At 41.0% G+C, this 16,951-nt stretch overlaps 1 long non-coding RNA gene across 1 annotated transcript; it reads left to right on the plus strand.

Annotated features, from left to right (window-relative positions):
- Nucleotides 1–444: 444 nt before the first annotated feature.
- LOC132365377 (uncharacterized) lies at nt 445–16,748 on the plus strand. The gene is made up of 3 exons (XR_009503085.1): nt 445–606; nt 9,106–9,252; nt 16,721–16,748. It is a non-coding gene; the product is annotated as an uncharacterized LOC132365377 (long non-coding RNA).
- The last annotated feature ends 203 nt before the right edge of the window (nt 16,749–16,951 follow it).

The raw sequence follows: 16,951 nt of genomic DNA on the forward strand, positions 1-16,951 counted from the left end.
CCTGTCGGGGATTTTCATGTACTTTTCCTGTTTATTTTTCTTCCTGTTTCTCAAAATCAGGAATTAAAAGATAAAGATGAACAATTGTAAAGCACTTTGTAATGACCTTTAAAAAAACTGTTATTAAATCTTTCAAGGTTCCCACCCTTGCCAACCCCTCATCACACAATATTCAGTGAATAAATGAGAGGAAACCAAAAGGGGCTCGGAGACATCTGGGCTGCCGTAAAACCTTGCTCTCGCCTGTCTGAATCCTTCACCGCTATTATTTCCTTCACAGGAGGCATTTTCGTCTTGATTTGGGCATTCGGCTCTTTGGCATGTTTCTCATCCTACCTCTTGTGTAGCAAACGATTCCACTTTCTAGCTGTTTTCTGATGTTAGACGATGTCTCTTAGCCTCTCTGAGCCTCAGCTTCCTGTTATGAATGTAGGAAGTGTTCTATGATGAGGAAGTTAGGAGAAAAGCGGTAATGGGAGGAAAAATGAAGGCCAGAAGGCAGAGAAGATATGAACATCATCAACCAGGAGAAGGTGGATGATGGCCAAGTCATTGCAATCAGATAGACTGGAATGGAAACTGGCTTCTCCACTCACCAGATCGGAGGTAAATTATTTAACTTATGCCTATTCCTAATCATAACTCTTGATTTCAATATCTCATACACATTTCACTCTCTGATTTGACCTACTCTGGGGACTGCTCTGGGGATCACTCCTCTGCCCTCATTTCTTCTCTACTGATATTCACTTTCAAGGCGATATCATTCTGTTTCAAGGCTTTAAGTACCATCTCTGTACTGACAATTCCAAAATCTGTATCTCTAGCAGAACCTCCCACATGAACTCAATATTCATTCAGCCAACTGCCCCCTCAAGGTCCACCTGGATGTCTAAGCAGCATCTCAGGCTTAACATGCCCCCAGCTGGACTCTTAGTTTCCTTCACCTCACTGACCTGCTTCTCCTCTAGTCTTGTCCATCATAGTACATGGCAACTCTCCCTTTCTAGTTGCTCATCGTTAAATCTCCTCTTTTTCTCATCTCTCATATCCAGTCAATTAGCACATCTTGTCAGTTCCACCTTCAAAATAAATCCAAAATCTGACTGCCTTCTCACTACCATGCTGTTTTGCTAGCACCCTCTCAGCACAATAGACATATGCAAGATTCTGTTACTTCTAGTCTTCAAACCTTTGAATGACTTTCCATTTCACTCAGAATAAAAGCCAAAGTCCTTAAAGTGCCCAAGGCCAGGCATCATCTGGTCCCTCTCACCTCATGGACGTCATCTCCTGACACTCTTTCTCTCACTCTCTGATAGAGCCAATTCAACCTCTTGGCTATTTCTCGACCACACAAGGCACGTTTCAGCCTGAGGGTTTTGCACTTGTTTTTCTGCCAGGAATGCTTTTACCCCATAGCCTCATGACTTGCTCTCTCTTCCTTCAAAATTCACCTCAAATATCCTCTTCTAAATGAGGCCTTTTCTGTCCATGCTTCCTAAAATAGTGTATGTGTGCACATACATCCACCTCCATCTTTATTCCTTACCCTGTTTTATTTTTTATGTGGCACTTACCCCTGTCTGATGTACAGTATATTTCCTTGTTTATCCTTTTTTTCTGTCTTCTTTGCTTCTTTTGCTCACTGCTGTACCCCTCTTATCTAAAATAGGACCTAGAAAGCAGCAGCATTCAGTAAATATTTAATGAATAAGTGAATGAATGGGGCTAGTGTGAGTGTTAAATTAATTCGTATGTATGTCCCGAAGTCAATATTTTGTCTGAGCATTTCCCAGGTTTTCCTGGAGTGTCCTCCACGTCCCTTTAGTTACTCTGGGAGCAGCTGTGTTGTACAATGTGGTTCTGACCCCCTGGCTACAGTTGATGGTCTAGGGATGGACATCCTGGGCCGATTGTCTCTTCCTTGGTAATATGGTACTGGGACCAAGGGAACCAGGCCGTTTACTGACACTTTAACATAACTCTTTTTTTTTTTTTTCTTCTGGGAATCCTGTATTCAAATTACCAAATATCCAGGATTTAACTTCCCTTCACCTGTCTCCTGAGCATTCTAAGCCCTTAGACACTAATACAACTTTTTTTTTTAATCAGTCATCAATTTTATACACATCAGTGTATACATGTCAATCCCAATCGCCCAATTCAGCACACCACCATCCCCACCCCACCGCGGTTTTCCCCCCTTGGTGTCCATACGTTTGTTCTCTACATCTGTGTCTCAACTTCTGCCCTGCAAACCGGTTCATCTGTACCATTTTTCTAGGTTCCACATACGTGCGTTAATATACGGTATTTGTTTTTCTCTTTCTGACTTACTTCACTCTGTATGACAGTCTCTAGATCCATCCACGTCTCAACAAATGACTCAATTTCGTTCCTTTTTATGGCTGTAACATAACTCTTCACAGCTGTTGCAGATCTTGTTTTCAGCCAACAGGACCAGATGCAGAGGTATCTATCGAAAAGAATAAAATGATGATTAGAGAGAAGCAGAGGTGACAGATTGCAAGAGAAGCTCTGCAGTGCTCTAGTTCCCATCACCAGGTGTTCCTCAGGCCCAAACAGATCCCTGAACTTCCTGCAACATTAAGGAAAACACCAGCTCAATGTCTGCCCTTGTGATAGGTGGTTAATAAATACGACTTGAATCTGAAACTTGAGGGGGAGGAATCATGGCTACATCTGTTTAATCTCAAAATCTTTGCAATAAGTCAAATCAAGCTAAGGTGCAAAAATAAATATGTTTTGTGAACATTTGGCATTGAATCTAATCTGACAAAGAAGGGATTCCGGTTTTTGTCTTGTAAGGCAGCCTGATCTACTGGAAAGACAATTGGCCCCCCAAATAGGAAACCTGAGTTCTGGTCCAGCTGTGAACTTGGGCTGGTTACCATCCCTGTCTAAAGCCCTGCTTTCTCATCTGGAAAACAAAAGGAGCTGGATGAAGTGGTTTGTAGTCTATCTTCCAGGTCTAGATTTTAGAAGTTGGAGTTCTAAATGGTATGGGGCACTATATGGAGACATATTCTTCTCCTACTGATAAATACTTCAGATGTTTTAAATACTTATCTTTTTTTGTGACTGCAACATATCTGAACCTCCGCATCTGTGGTGGAATTTTCCACCTCATAAATCTTGGTGAGAGATGGAACTTGTCTTCCGCTGCAGACGTTGAAAAATCCAAATATTCACTTTCCCATTTCTCCTGGGCCTAGAACTAGGTTACATGATGGAAGCGAAGGCCATTTGTCCCAGCCACCAAGACCCAGTTGGGAGCTTGTGACTTGGCTTGGTTCAGGTGCGGCCAAGAGTCCAATCCAGAAGCAGGTGGTGGCAGCAGCTGCTGGAGCTTCCAGGGCTGACACTGTGATCTCCCATGTCAAACATGAAGGGTACGGTGGTGCCCACTTGGCATCCAGTGCTCATGGCAGGAGTGTAGGGTCCTCAGGGCACCAGATGGGTTACATGATGGCTGCAGCCCTGGCTGGCCCCAGGCCTGGCGTCCCCTCCAGCTTCTTCAGGCTTCCCGTGATTCTGTGCTCACTAGCTTTTCAATGAGCTCCTTTTTAACTTAATCTGTCACGTGATGCCCCACCCCCAATTCTGCAAATAAGAACCCTGATTGAAAAGCTGGATTAAACAAGGTCAGGAAGAGTCCTAAGTCTTAAGTTCTCAAGGTGGTTAAGGTGATTAAACAAATGTGGTCAAAGGATCTCTATGACTCTTGCTCTGTGATTTTCACAGGGAGAATATGGGTTTCATAAGAATAGCAGAACCAGAGAGGAACTGAGAGATGATTTCATCCAAGTTTCATCCAAAAAAAGTTCTCATTTTTTCAGAAGGCCAAACCCAGTTATAATGGGAAATAACTTGTATAGAATCACACAGTGAGGTCCAGAGGTGGGACCCATGTCTCTCTGACACCCTTTTCAGGATTTTTCTTACCATTCAAACTGTGCGTTGGTTAGCACATCATTTTGTTTACTTTTTTTTTTTTTCAGTTTGAGTCTGCCTTTTGCACCTACGAATCCAGGGTTCTTACTTAACCTCCTACCCCACCCCCAATATTCCTATCTCCGTAAGTTGCATTTGCCTAGGTAAGGTGTTTCGCCTTCAGGTTTCAAGAGAAAGCCAGTTTTCTCTGGCAAGCCTCAAGGACGCAAGGCGGTGAGCGAGATCCCTTATTCTCAGCAACACTGAGGGCTCCTCCTTCCACAGGATCATTGCTAGTTTGGCCTCAATACTGTCATTATTTATTTTTTTTAATTTAAAAAATTTTTTATTTTTTTTATTTTTTTTATTTTTTTTAGAAATATAGATTTATTTTCTTATATGTTTACATAAAGAACATAAAGTTACTTGCCTTTCTTTTATTTATTTATTTATGGCTGTGTTGGGTCTTCGTTTCTGTGCGAGGGCTTTCTCTAGTTGTGGCAAGCGGGGACCACTCTTCACTGCGGTGCGCGGGCCTCTCACTATCGCGGCCTCTCTTGTCGCGGAGCACAGGCTCCAGACGCGCAGGCTCAGTAATTGTGGCTCACGGGCCTAGTTGCTCCGCGGCATGTGGGATCTTCCCAGACCAGGGCTCGAACCCGTGTCCCCTGCATTGGCAGGCAGACTCTCAACCACTGCGCCACCAGGGAAGCCCAAATTTAAATTTAAAATTTAATTAATTTTTTAATTGAAGTATAGTTAATTTACAATGTTGTGTTAGTTTTAGGTGTACAGAAATAGACCCACAGACATAGAAAACAAACTTATGTTTACCGAAGGGGAAAGGGGCGGGAGAGGGATAAATTAGGAGTTTGGGTTTAACAGATACACACTACTATATAAAATAGATAACCAACAAGGACCCACTGTATAGCACAGAGAACTCTACTCAATATTTTGTAATAACCTATAAGGGAAAAGAATCTGAAAAAGAATATGTATGTATGTATAACTGAATGCTGTTATTACTTAAATGCACAGAAGATCTGAAAACTGCCAGCCCTTTGAGGAAAGACACAAAGTCATTAGAATTCTCTCAGTGTGCCTAGAGTTATGCTCCTTGGCTGCTCTGTCAGAAATGCCAGCCCCGCCTGCTCTTCTGAGGGGAAGGGAAAGAACATCCTTAATAAGAGATAGCAGTGAAATTATTACCTGTGAAGCCACGAGGGGAAAGAGCTCAAAGTTAGATCCAGACATGTGCAGGCAGGCAAGGTACAATTCCTTGCAGCGATTTAGACTCTGCCCCTATGAGGAAGCTGTCCTGATTCGTCCAGCCCAATTTCAACTGTGCTCGTTATCTAATCAGCATTGAACTCTGAGCTGCAACCCACTGAAAATAATAAAAACATCAATGCCTTTCTATTTTTAAGCGGGTAGTGTTTCAGAGTCGTTTTTCTCTCTTATAAGAGTTCTGTGAAGTAGGCGGTGTAGGAATTATCCTCCTTTTAATGTTCTATTCATTAATTCAACAAATAGATTTTGAGTTCTTAGGACCTGCCGCATACTATACTTGGCACTGGGGTACAGAAAAATCTGATAAGGTTCCTGCCCTCAAAAAGTTTATATGCTGTTAAGTGGTAACTTTTGTATTGCGTATATTTTACCATAATTAAAAAAAATTTTTGATCTAATATTCATATACTTTTAAAAAGTTTATATGCTGTAGAAAGACAGACAGTAGGCAAATAAGCAAATAAAAAAATGATAATTACAGATTCTGATGAACTTTTAGGAAAGGAAAAATCAAGGTATGTAATAGACAGTAACTGGAGGTGCAGTAGGATGAAGTGGGGACGTGACCTTTTTTATAAGGGTCTAGGAAGCCTTCTCTGAGGAGGTGACCTGAAACAGAAGAAAAGGTCAGTTATGTGAAAGGTAAATTATCTGAGACAGAGGAAACTATACGTTCAAGGGCACTAAGGCAAGAAAGAACTTGGTGCATGTTATTTAGTTTCCTAATACTTAGAGACTTTCCAGAATTTTATGTTATTGATTTTTAATTTAATTACAGTGTGGGCAAAGAACACACTTTCCATGATTAAACTATAATTATGGGCTTGTCCATTTCTTCTTTCAGTTCTACAGTTTTTTAGCTCTTCTAAAGGTTGGTCTCTTTATCATTGGGAAATGAAATGATCCTCTTTATCCCTGGTAATATTCTTTGCTTTGAAATCTTCCTGGTGTGCTATTAATCAAGCCACTCCATCTTTTTTTTTTTTTTTTTGCATTTAATGTTAGCGTGGTTTATCTTTTCCATGATTTTACTTTTAATGTATTTATATTTACACTTGTTCCTTGTAGGCAGCATATGATTGGGTCTTGCTTTTTAAATCCAGTATGACAATTTCTGCCTTTTAATTAGGGTGTTTAGACCATTTACATTTAATATGATTATTGACATGATTGGGTTTAAATCTACCTTGCTACCTTAAATCTACCTTGCTGTTTCACTTCTATTTGTTCCCATCTGTTCTTTATTCCTCTTTTCTTCTTTTTCTGCCTTCTTTTGGGTTACATGAGTATTTTATTTTTAAGATTCCATTTTATTTTATGTTTTTTTGCCAAATTGGCTATAACTCTTGTTTTATTTTAGTGGCTTCTTTAGGGTTTATGGTATTTATCTTAAACTTCTTCCAGTCTATCTTCAAATGATATTATACTATTTCACATCAGGTATTCGAAACTTTTAAGAGTACACTTCCATTTCTCCCCTCTTGGCCTTTGTGCTATTGTTGTCATACATTTAATTTCTACATATGTTATAGGTCACACAGTTTATTGTTATTATTTTTGTTTTAAAATGTCAATTATCTTTACAGAGGCTTAAATAGTAATAGAAATGTTTTTATATTTACTCCTTGTGTTATCATTTCCCCTGTTCAGAGCCCTCCCTTCTCACCACCTCCTTAAAGCAGTCTTAGAAGGAGTGGAATTTAAAAACTTTGGCTAGAATTTTCTCTTCTTGCTGTTGCCAGAGTTGACTTATCCTGCCTTGTCAATGAAACTGGGGAACAGCTGACTATTCAAAGTACATTGGGAGTTGTTTATAACTCAGTATTGTAGAAGGAGTAAAAGGACTTCATCCCTCCTGATAATTATTGAGCTCTTCACAATTTGCCAAATCATTTTGTATCTCTTCTGTTTGCTGAAATACATGACATTTGTAAAATACAATGCACCTGGAAAAACTTTCAGCTTTCCTTCAGCACTAGGGTGTTGGAAACTCCAAAAGGAGGGGACAAGATAATTTGGACATTCATTACCCCTTCAACTCTTGGCATTGTTATTATACCCTGGGAGTGCCAAGATCTTGGCAACCTCTGGATTTGGTTGTTTTAGCTGCAGGTGCTGTGGACAGACAGCCCAACAGATGACCGTTATGAACCTGGCATCCACAGACCAGCTTTTGGCGAGGAGAGAAGATATAGTCACTCCCTACTCTCAACTTAGGCCTTGATACAAAATGTGAAGCTGGCACATAAAGCTGATCTAAGTGGGCCAGGTGCCTGGTACCAGCTTTTCTACATTTGCCAGCTGTTTTTTCTTGGCTGGCATCACCAGAAATGCTTGCTCTGATCCCATCAGACACACGGAGGTATATGGACATAGTGAGGCTCTGGCACAAGTAACACACCTCAGCTGGCGTAAGCATAGGTCAGGGTGCCCTTTCCCAGTCTTGCCTGCACAATGAAAGTCACCAGGATTCTGGCTGACAATTCTATTACCATAGTTTCCAAAGAGGGCTCCTACAACCATAGAGATACCGCCTAATGAGGAGTATAGTTGAAGCTGGAAGAGAAGCTGCAGCAAACCCAATTAACATTTAAAGATTGGCACAAGGCATTGTGCCAGGGGCTAAGAGTAGATCAAAGAAGTATGATCCATGTCCTCATCTTCAAGATATTCAATCTGATTGGTAAGATACGACATAAATGGCAAAAGATGACCAAGAGATAAATGATAATAATAAAAGTAATGACTTAATGAGGCAACACATTCACTGCCAATGAGAATTATACATGGGTGAATTTATAGAGATCAGAGCAAATACAGACTAGCTATACCTTGGTGGTTTTTAGAAGGCAAAGATGGGCTGATTTTTAAATGGAATAAAGTCCCCAGAAATGGTCAGTGAGTCCAAAAATAGTGAACCAATTTGCAGGAGATGAAATCCTGTACTTAGGACGAGAAACCAAGTGTTTGAGGCAGAGGACACCAAAAGGAAGCTAAGCATGACCATGGTGGTTTTGGTACCTGAGACGTTATTGAGGTACCCTAGGTATGAAGAACATGAGTTCTGGAGCTCTGTCATTGACTAGCTGATGTAACTTTGGCCAAGTTATTTCACTCTTTAAATCTCAGTTTCTTCATCTGTAAAATAGGAACAGTAATATTACTAATTCCTTCAAAGGGTTGTTATAAGGATTAAATGAATTTATGCATAGTAATTAAGTACAGAGTGTCTGACACAGAGTAAATATTTTGTATATATTAGCTACTAGTGGTGGTGTCAATGGCAGTAAAGTCAGTTGGGACCATACCTTAAGTTGAAGCCTGTGAACTGCAAGGTCTTAGCGACATCTTCTTTTCACACGAGGTACCTGAAGCTGAAAGATTATACAACTTGTTAGTGACGGGGTTTGTGGGACAGCTGGGGGCCCTGACCTCCTGTCTTATGCCTCCTCCCTACCACACTGCATCACAGCCTATACTTAGACTGCCAGGCATGGTAGATGTGGCCAGTGAGGGGCTAGAAGGGGCAGATTTGCACTCAATTTCACCTTAATTTGTTATCAATCTTTTGATTCTGGGTAAACTGTGATATTCTGTTCAGGGTTCTTTATGCAGTTGCCTGCCAGCATCTAATAACCAGCTGGAGGGGCAGCAGTGAAGGTCTGGCATATGACAGTGAAAACTGCCTAGTACATCCCACAAGGTTCTGGCAGTCAGCCCACACCTCGGCCAGGGCCAAGCACTCCCTGGCCAGGCTTCAGGTCAGCAGAAATTGATTCATTTTTGTTATGCATTTGAAGAAAGCCTAGAATCACAGGGCTTTAATGAGCGTATTTAATTGGGACTTTTTCTCAGGAGAAGAGAACATGGCCTCCGATGTCTGTCATATGAGGAGGGAAGATGAGAATCCTAATGACCCGAGCACAGCAGGGCTCCATTTCCACCACAGAAGACAGAACTGTGGGCAAGTGCCAGGCTGTCAGGAAGAGACGTTTCCAGGAGGTAAGTAGTCTGAGGAAGAAGTGCCCTATCCTTCCAGGAAGCTGGAGAGAGAAGCACAATCAGGACAGTTTTCCTTAGAGCCAAGATGCACGTATTACTTATGTATGAGCCAGGTGGCGTTAGTTGGGTACTTGGGTATGATGTATGTTTTCCAAGGGACCAAAAACACGCAGAAGCCTCTTTTTTGTTAGTTGGAGACCATAGTGTTCTCAGCTTGGGCTGGTATGTCCGGATCAAGAAAAACTGCAGATCTAATACATTCAATTCCATGAATGTTCATTGAATACTTATTACACACAGGCTAGGAAGGTGTTTGAAAATACTGAATAAAGGTGAAATTGACAGAGTCCCTGACAAATAGAAACTCACAATCTGCTTGGGGAAACACATAGTGGAATGTAGTACACACTTCTTGGGGCAGCTGCTTTGCTCACAATGATTCTATACTTTTTATTTAGAGCCCCTCATGCCCAGGGGAAGGAGGTCTCTAGTGGAGTTACACAATGTGGGTAACCTTCCAACTCTCACACTAGCAAAGTGGTCCATGGGTAGACACTGGATCCAAGCTGGACCCATCTATTCCCTCTCTGTCTGTATGTCTCTTTTTCAATGTCTCATTTAAAGCTAAGAACAAAAGAGACAGAGGCTGGCTGTCGTTGGAATCACATTGCATTAATGGCAGTACTCTGGGCAAAAGGTCGATGAACCCCAGAAGTTTCTTTCCTTTCCAAAGTCAACACTCCCTGGGACTTCCCTGGTGGCGCAGTGGTTAAGAATCTGCCTGCCAATGCAGGGGACACGGGTTTGAGCCCTTGTCCAGGAAGATCCCACATGCCACGGAGCAGCTAAGCTCGTGTGCCACAACTACAGAGCTTGTGCTCTAGAGCCCGCGAGTCACAACTACTGAGCCCACATGCCACAACTACCGAAGCCTGCTCACCTAGAGCCCATGCTCTGCAACAAGAGAAGCCACCGCAGTGAGAAGCCCGCGCACCGCAACGAAGAGCAGCCCCCGCTTGCCGCAGCTAGAGAAAGCCCATGCACAGCAACGAAGACCCAATGCAACCATAAATAAATAAATAAATAAATAAATAAATAAATAAATAAATTCAAAGTCAACACTTCCTTCAGTTCTGGAAGTCTTTTACCAATCTTCCTAATAATTTTCCTTTGCCTTCATTAGTTTGCATTGGTTTTCTTTCACCTGCATTTAAAGAGGCCCAATTCAGTTAAGTAATATGATTTAAGAGGGTGATCAGTAGAAAATCTATGGCAATAACTTGCGGGGGGGTGGGGAAGGGGGAGGAAAGGTTAGCCAATATCTCTCTAATTGCCTCTAGCAGAAATAAAGGGAGGCTACACATTTAGTCACCCTCACAGAACAGAGCTCAGAAATCCAAAGATGTTGAATATTTATATATTTCTTGATACTTAAGGAATCCTAACTTGGGAGTCAGAAGTTATTTTTTGGTTCTAGTTCTAATAAAAACCCAGATGGCCTTGGTCATATTATTCCCTCTCTATAAGTCTTAGCTTCAATCTATGTAAATTATAGAGGAGAGACTTAGTCACCAAGACCTTTCCAACTCTATGACCATTAACTGGTAGAAATGATAGATTGTGATATCCATCTACATAAGCAATAGTGAAATAGGCCCAAGATCCCAAAGGATGTAGAAAAGCACTATGTTATGCACAAGAGATCAAGAGCTGGACTAAGATAGAGTCCCTGCCAACAATTGGAGGTTTTCTATTGTTAATTCTCACAACGGATTATTTCTGTCCATCTCGTTTTAGTGGATATGCCTGATAGTTTTTCAATCAAAGAGAGGATTGCCAGAAAAAAATTATTGATGGTAATATTAATAATAACAAAATATTGTGAGAGCTTACTGTTGGCCGCTGTACTAAGTGCATGGCTTGCACGATATCATTTAATCCTCTCAACACTGTAAGGTAAGAGCTATTATTTTCCACATTTTATGGATGAAGAAATTGAGGTATAGGGAATACTTTACCCCAGGTTACACTTCACCTCAGGTCTTCCTGCCTTCAACATCCATGATCTTAATATACTTTAGTGAACTACTTCAGAATGATACCCATGTCAGACTTACTATTTATCTAGTATTCACTATGTGACAAAGTAGGCTAAGAGTTTAGAAGTTAAGGTAAACTTTCGGAACCTAGGTAGGAAGACAGATTTTGGACTCATGCTTATTTTTTTCATTTTTATTTTTTGACTGTGCCGTGCAGCACATGGTGTCTTATTTCCCCGACCAGGGGTTGAACCCGTGCCCCTTCAGTGGAAGCACGGAGTCTTAACCAGGGGATCACCAGGGAAGTCCCTTGGACTCATGCTTCTTAAGAACTTTCTGACTATTGAAGCTATCCAAAAACAAAAGGGATTGACTGAAGAAGTCATGAGTTCCCTCCACTGAAATGTGTTCCCCTAAGTAGGATGATACGTAGAGAAGTTTTAAGAAAGTGTGAATAATTGTGCTGGGGAAAGAAGATGAACATGGGCAACCCATGATATTTCTTGAATTCCTGAACTCCTATGAAAAGGCTGAGTTTGGCCGTTTAAGATATGGCCTAGGGGAAAAAAATTACTCCTAGACCTGTCAGAAAGCCTGTCAAGGAACATGGAGCATTACTAGGGAGTTATTTACTTTCCCAGCACAATTGAAACAAGAACGAGGGACCGTGGAGTTTGCAGCCATGCAGGGTTCTCTCAATACTCTCACACCCCTCAAGCCCCACTCCACATGGCTGAGCCTGAACTGTGGATGGAGCTGGATGAATTGCCTACATGAGCACTGAGAAGGGACCGGAAGGGGCAAGTTTCTCAGCCCCTAGGGTCAGAGCTGGAGGAAGTGTATGGTTAATTTGGGATGACTTCTCGGAGGATTTTGAGGCTCTGCGCTTCTTCTTTAGCCAATCAGGGTAGGATAAGGCAAGGCCTGAAGCACTGAATGGCTGATGTAGGGAGAGGTCTTAAGAGCTTTTGGGCATAGCTGAGGTAAGAGCATGTCCTCCAAGCATGAATTTTCATAAGGGATTATTCTTTCTTATGAAAGAAAATGAGGAAGAGGTTTGCACAGGCATCTAGCAGGTGGAGGGATGAGGAGAAATGTTAGGCCTCCAGGTAGAAGCTGAAGGAACCGCTTTTCTGAAGTTCTGCAGGAGACCAATGGATATAAGCATCCCTTCTTTGAATCCAAGTAATGTAGTGGAGAAATGAGGCAGATTCCTCAGCGTCTATGAGGACCCCATTATCTCTTTATGCATCTGGTAGCTTGAAAATGCAGCTTTGGGAGTCCTAAGAGAAAGGGCTTAGGAGCCTTGGCCGAGGACTAAGGCAGCTGTGGCAGAGGGAGGTACCACGTGACAATCAAGGAGCTTTGTGGGCAGGGGACTACGTTGATAGGAATGTTTATGGGTTCACGTGAGATACCCTTTTGGGAATGGTGATGGGGAGGGGAGGACTTGGTAGGGGGTGTGGGTTTCTATATCACGCTTGTAGATGTAAGAGACGGAGAAATATGGGTTATTAAGGTTAAGAAATAGTGAAAAACATGAAATAACATAGGATGAAGACGCACTGTCCCTCCCTCTTTCTCCCTTTCTCAACTGCCCAAGGCTGCTTTTTAGAAATTTCTCCTTTTCAAGACTGTCCTTGCTGTCCATTGATTTTTAAATATGTACTTAAATGGTTATGGAGAGGATAAGTATATGGTATGATTTGCCATCAGCTCTAAGCCTTTCGGTTTACGACCTGCTTGCTTTTAAACATTTTAAAATTGCATTTCCTTGCTATCTATAAATTTCGAGTCTCTATAATAGATGCTGCGAAGCACACAGCCGTGAATAAGATAAGGTTCCTGGGCTGCAGAAGCTAACAACACCAGAAATGGGAGAGAGGACGTATTCACAGCTGCTGCCGTAGACGGCTGTTTGTGGCAAGTGGCTTGAGTGACACAAAGGATGCATTTTAGGAATTGAGGCAGGAGGAAGCATATCTTGCTGGTGACAGCAAGGAAGACTCAGTGGTTGAGCTGATATATTTCTGAGACTTAAAACCATCCAGGCAGTAAGATTTATTTTCACTGCAATAAAAATATTTTAATTACATTAAGTGCATACAAATTTCTAATAACAGAATGTTTATTTCTATAGTGACATTTGTTCAATAAACCCTAAAACATATGCTGATTTTCTTCTGATTTGGAACACTTCTTGGTAGACAGGTGTCAGGTGGTTATGCCCCAGCAAGGTCCCAAGAAAATTCTGCCTCCGTTTACTATTTGCTTCATTATACCTTCAAGTCCTCATTTAATGAGCAGTTATCATGCGAGGCATCATCTCTCAGGACGTGATGGAGAGGGAAGTGGGTCTTTAGAGTCAATTATTTCCTTAGGGTATGAGGCTAGTCCATCAGTTTACCCCAAACTGTTAGATTCTCTTTCTACCTGGTGTTATGTGTCATCCCAGGTTCTGATCAGCCCTTCCTGTTCTTAGTGGAATTCCTACTTATTCAAGAACTCTCTGGCTCACTTTAAATTCCTTGGATCCCTCCTTTCTTACTCCTATAGCTAGAGAGCAATACACATCTATTCTTTGTATATAGAATACCTGCATACATCTTATCCTCAAAATCCACAGCTTACAGCTAGATATATGCTTAATAAATGAAACGAAACCTGCACATGTGCTAACAAAATATACTAACATGTTGTGATGGATGAACATTTGTCCCCCTCAAATTCATACGTTGAAGTCCTAACCCCCAATGTGATGTTATTAGGAGGTGGGGTGTTTGGGAGCTGATTAGGTCATGAGAGTAGAGCCTTCATGAATGGGATCAGTGCCCTTATAAAAGAGACCCCAGGGAACTCCCTAACCCTCTTTCCTCTGTGTGAGGATAGAATGAGAAATTGGCAGTCTGCATCTGGGAAGATGTGCTGCCACAGAAACTGACATTGCTGGCAGCCTGCTATTGGACTTCCAGACTCCAGAACTGTGAGAAATAAATGTTTATTGTTTATAAGCCACCTATTCTATGGTATTCTGTTATAGCAGCCTGACAGCCTGAGCTGACTGAGACACAGTTAATGTCTGTAAGAGCCAAGCAGTCTAGTCTAGTCTATCAGGAAACCTGAGTTCAGTCTCAACCAGCTGTGCAATTTTGATAAAATACTTCAGCTTCTCTGGTCCTTGTTTCTCTCTTCTATAAAATAAAGGAGTATGATTCTGTTATTTTTGAAGTCAGTGGGTAGGACTTACTGGCTTAAGTATTATTTAAAATATTAAAATTATGCATTATACATTTTTTGGTAAAAATTCAAACAATATTTGAGAAGAATAAAGAGCCCAAGTCCTGTTCCTCACCCACACCCTCTTCTCCACTCCAGATGTAAGTTTATTTTTATAGATTTGTTTACATATGTATTCATCTTTGTACTATACCACTGTTTCCCATAAATGAGATTATATTATATGTAATTCTATAGCTTGACTTCTGTTTTATTAAAGATTTTTTTGGATGTGGACCATTTTTAACGTCCTTATTGAATTTGTTACAATATTGCTTTTGTTGTATGTTTTGGTTTTTTGGCTGCGAGGCATGTGGGATCTTAGCTCCCTGACCAGGGATCGAACCCGCACCCCCTACTTTGGAAGGTGAAGTCTTAACCACTGGACTGCCAGGGAAGTTCCTTGACTTCTTTTTATACTAGAAAGTATAGTACTGTGATCTCATTTCACAACACTAGAACTCTCTATCAACTACTGTCAGAGACTTTATGTTATGGATATACTGTAGCTTATCAGGCACTCCCTTTTTTTTGTGAATATTTATGTTGATCTCAGTTTTTGCTATCACAAACAATGCTACAATAAATATCTTAGTACATACCTCTTTATACATTTATGTAAGTATTTCCTGGAGGAGAGACACCCAGAAGTGGAAATTTTGCTCCAAGTGTACAAATATTTAAATGTAGATAGAAAACAGAATGGGTGGGATTTCACCAGTGGTGATTGGAACTCACTCTCTGCTTTATGATTCATAGTCATCAAAACTGCTTCTTGACATTTACATGTGGGTGTTCCACAGGTATTTCAATGCCCAAAATATGATTCCATTTTCCTCCCCAACCCTTTCTCTTTCCCAGTCTTCCCCACTTCATTAGATGGTGCCACCATCATCTCAGTTTTTAAGTCTCTAAACCAAAAGGCATCCTGTATTGCTTATTTTTTCTTGTCTTTCATGACCAAACACTCTGTGTTGTTGGTTCTGCCTTCAAACTATTATTAGAATCCATTCACTTTCTTCAATCTTCACCATTACCACCTTGGTGCAAGGCAACATTATCTCTTACCTGGTCTATGGCACTAATTTCCTAACAGATCCCTGGTCTATGGCACTAATTTCCTAACATCTTCCTGCTTTTATTTTTTCCCCCCCAATTCAAATGTTTTCTCTATATTGCAGCCAAAATAATATTTTTAACATATAAATTTGATCATATTATTCCTATGTTTAAAATTCTTTAATCACTTTTCATCTTACTAAAAATAAAACATAACCTCCTTCTCACGGCCTTGTAGATCCCACATGACCCTATGCAATCCCACTTCTTCGACCTCACTTGGAATCACTTATTATATTTTGGCCATTTTGTTTCAATTCAATTGTCAAAATTTACCAATTCCACTCCCACCACAGAGCCATCACATTTTCTCTCCTCCTGCCTGGAAGCTCTATTTCTGTTCTTTGCACTGCAAGCTCCTTTTAATTCTTCAATTCTCGGTTTAGTGTCATCTTTTCAGAGATGCCTTCCCTGAAACCCTGCCTCTCTGCACCAGCTACTCTCTATTACATTGCTCTGTTGATTTCCTTCACAGCTCTTATCAGAATCCAAAATTATCTTGTTTTTTTGTTTACTTGTTTATTACCTGTATACCCCACTTACAGTTAAACTCTACCAAGGCAAGGACCCTATCTATCTTTTTCTCTGCTTTGGGCACATAGCAGATACTCAACAAATGGATGCTGAGGGAGTGAGGAAGCCTTTCCAGCAGAGGTATTACCTGCTATGGGAAAGGCACAGAAAACAGGGAGCGTTGGGTGAAATCTGGACCAGAGAGAATCCAGGGTAATTGAGTGAGGAGAGCTGGGCAGGAGATAACAAGAAAAAGGCTGGAAGGAAAGTCCCCGCCAGGTTACAGAAGATCTCCAGTGATAGAATTGATCCTCTGGGTCTTCTGAGGTTGGCTCTCCCCCTCACATCACATTAAACTGCTGTCAGCAAGAGACTCAGGCACGAAGGGCTGCCCATGCATCCTAGCATTTGAAACTTGGTCCACGGTTTCATTTGTTGAACGTAGCTCTTGGCACATCTGCTTTATATGTCACTTTCAGAAAGGCTCAGTACCTCTTTAAATTCACAACTTGTTTTTCTAGATTTGTCATGACTTGACTTCATTTGATCGCTTTGAGTTGGAAGAACTTAATAAAATGGTTTCCAATAATCCAGTGGGCCATTATCCATTTTCTTTAAGTCAGCAAAGTTACGGATTTCTCTAACAATTAAAAAAAAAGTCTACAGTGACTCCAGAACCATTAAGGTATGTGATAATCTCATTAAATTTCTTAGTATAATTAGCTACTTCTTTTTCCTTAAGGAATATTCAG

This window comes from Balaenoptera ricei, chromosome 4 (genome assembly GCF_028023285.1).
Source record: "Balaenoptera ricei isolate mBalRic1 chromosome 4, mBalRic1.hap2, whole genome shotgun sequence".
Lineage (NCBI taxonomy): Eukaryota > Metazoa > Chordata > Mammalia > Artiodactyla > Balaenopteridae > Balaenoptera > Balaenoptera ricei.